Below are 3,021 nucleotides of genomic sequence, written 5' to 3'. Positions count from 1 at the left end.
TCTTGCTCCTTCTCCATTAAGCTCTCTAGAGCGGATCTACTTCCCTCTATAGCTTCTTCACATCATCTTCCCAGTTTTAACCAACTTGCTAATCTTACTCTTTATGCAGAGAACACCGATGTGCATAGATTAATCATAAGTGTTTGTGTGTAGTTTGTGCTACTATTCCCATAGCATCATCAGGTACTTGACGACCTAGGAGTGTTATTGAATCCATTTCTTAAGTGGTTATGCCATTAGACACATACCCTAATAAGACAATTAAAGAATCTTTCACATGACGGTGTTGTTCTTGGTATTTCAAAGAGTTAATTCACTCCACTAGCAAACTAAGCTAGCTATATCAATGAGAAAATATGGTACCTCCTCCCTGTCCTTTCCCTTAGCTAACATCTTTAAGACTTGTTCAAAAAGCTTCTAGATTTGTTGGGGTTGATGCTACCATAAACTTGACTAATCTTCTTCTGTGTAGTCAGTAGGCATCAATATCTTGGACATTCAGATCCTCATTAGCCTCTTCAACATCATCATCATCAATACCACCGTCTGCATAGCCTGTGTCTCCACATCTGCACCCTCATTTTATTTATTGTTTTCTTCTTACACATCGTCCAAAGTCACTCTTCTCTTCTTCTTCTTCTATGCAAACTCAGTAGCAACACCAATGGCATGATCAAGAGCTTCTCCTGCACCCACAATACCAGCTTTACAACCATCATTGTAATCTATAATAAGTTTCCCAATCTTTTCCAATCAGCGGATGCAAGTTGAGGGTCTGTCTTCAGATGCAATGTTGTCTCATGGAGTGCATTGATTGGAGGATATGTCCAACAAGGTTAGGGAGGGAGATTGTTTGTCGCTTTGTGGGTGCCTTGGTCGTCATGTATGCCAACATGATGCACTCATAAAGCACAGAAAGTGTTTGAGGAGCTTCCTATCGGGGATGTCTCTCTTGAAATGCACCTATTGCAGGGATATGCACAACTTGGGGGTCCACGGATGGAGGCAAGGGTGGCAAGCATGGGGTTTCCCCTATTCCCCCGAAGATGCAACCACTTTCGCTTGCATATCAACAACATGGCAAATACCCAAAAGTTATCTGCAAAGACGCATGTTGGCAATTGTCACAACCGTCACACACACATACACATGTATCGGTGGTAAGAGCAAGCAAGAGCTAGTAGATGTAACTTTGAGTAGTACCATTTTTAGCGTGGGCGAAACTGAAAGTAAGAGCTGAGTCGCACCCTGTGCGAATGGGGGGAGTGGGATGAAGCAATTACCCAAGCTTAGTAAAGCCACTTTCTCTGCCTCGGTTGTAGAAGCCTGCTACAATTATGTTAGAGCTACGGAGAAAGGGAGGGGATACGCTATATTTCTGCAGACTCTCGCTTCTCCTTGTTTCTCGAACCATCTCGCCCTGCACCCCTCCCACAAATGGAGAACCTTGGGAAAGGGTTTTAGAGCCGAGTCGCACACAGTGTGAGTAGGGCAGTGGGGGGAAAGACAAGGATTTAGGTCGCACCCCAACGGTAGAAACGGTTTGTGCGCAGAAACGGTTTGATCAATAAGCCAATAAATGGATGTGCTCAGACCAGTGGGTTTGACTCTACAAGCCAGTTCTAGATGCTAAGGAGAGGGCATCCTCTCTCCAGAAGAGGTGTGCTGATTATGGCAATGGCAGGCAACAACAAGAAGTGAGGGATCAGATCTAGCTACGACAAACAATGGTCTTAGCAATTGTGTCGAGAATGTCACTGTTATGTACCACACCACTAATGGGCTGGTGTTATGTGTGAGGGCAATGGTCTAGATTTGCAACAAGCCTAAGGCTGAATGGCCTCGATATCCGTTAGCCTTTCCTGGAAGAGAGAAGAGGAGATTTTTTTTCTTTTTAAAGGCTCAAAACTTCCATAGCGGCTAAGAAATGATTGATTCAAGTGGCGGAGAAGGCTCTCTTGGTAAGGCATCTTGCAAGTTAGAATATCTCATCAACACTGTTGAGAGTGTGTCTTAACGTTATTATATCTCCTTGCAGTTTTGCACTCCAGGAAATTGGCTAAGTGATATCTCCCGTGGTCATTACGATGTGAGAGAGAAGAAAAGCACAAAGAAGGTATGTCTTTACAAGTCTTGAGAAGCAATTGCTCTATTTTCCTACTTCTTGCTTTAGTTATATGTTTCTTCTTTGTAGAAACCTTGAGGTCTCAAGGCTATGGACAGTGCAGAGTCGGACTCAAATAGCTTTTGAAATTCAATCAGAGTTTTCAGCACAAAGAAGAGGTTTTATATTGGAGAATGTATGGTGTCTCAAGCATGACTTTTGGGGTCGCACTCTTTGTAATGTTCGACCTTATGGATGGATGCACCTCATGTAAAGTTGTGGTTGCATTTGTCCTCTTCTTCATGTACTCATCCCAGTGATCTGTAGACCTGTCTCATGTCTAGCCATGTTGATTCTGTTATTCTTGCATGACAGGAGCTAGAGTCAGTAAGCTGAAGGCTAGGCTACCTATGCCTTCCTTTTAGTGGCACACACAAACAGGGTGCACTAGGGTATATTGAGAAATTGGAGCATTCTCTTGTAAAGTTGAAGACAAAATCAGAGACACCTAGAATGGGTACTGCTCTGATAAATTTTGTTCATGATGTGTAACTGAATTATATCTTATGGTTATAATCATACTGGCTTCAAAGCCAACGCATTTTATCAAATTTGTGGCCTCTTGGTTTTACATAGTTTAAAAAATGAAGATTCATAATCAGTGAAATAAATCTATAGCCCATAGCTAGTTTGCAAGAGCCTACATGTAGAGATCAAGGACTTATTAATGAGTTTTAGGCTTTTGCTATCCCATCGAGTTCTCTGTGATTCTTCCTTTCTTCATGTATGGAGGAAGCTTTATTATGGGCCATATGTGGTTTTATGTTTTACAATTGGCAAGCCTTGTGATGCTTTTCAGAGAGATTTCTACGGAGTAATGGAAAGAGAGTTGGACAAATATTGTAAGTGATTGAACA

The 3,021-nt window shown here is 42.1% G+C and overlaps 1 pseudogene; it reads left to right on the top strand.

Moving 5' to 3' along the window:
• The first annotated feature begins 1,437 nt into the window (after nucleotides 1-1,437).
• On the top strand, nucleotides 1,438-2,251 carry LOC147417259 (uncharacterized; annotated as a pseudogene).
• Nucleotides 2,252-3,021: the final 770 nt, after the last annotated feature.

Source organism: Adiantum capillus-veneris, unplaced genomic scaffold (assembly GCF_014529385.1).
Source record: "Adiantum capillus-veneris isolate H3 unplaced genomic scaffold, ASM1452938v2 Hic_scaffold_297, whole genome shotgun sequence".
NCBI lineage: Eukaryota > Viridiplantae > Streptophyta > Polypodiopsida > Polypodiales > Pteridaceae > Adiantum > Adiantum capillus-veneris.
The sequence above is the reverse complement of the archived record's forward strand: the minus strand, read 5'-3'. Positions and strand labels throughout refer to the sequence as shown.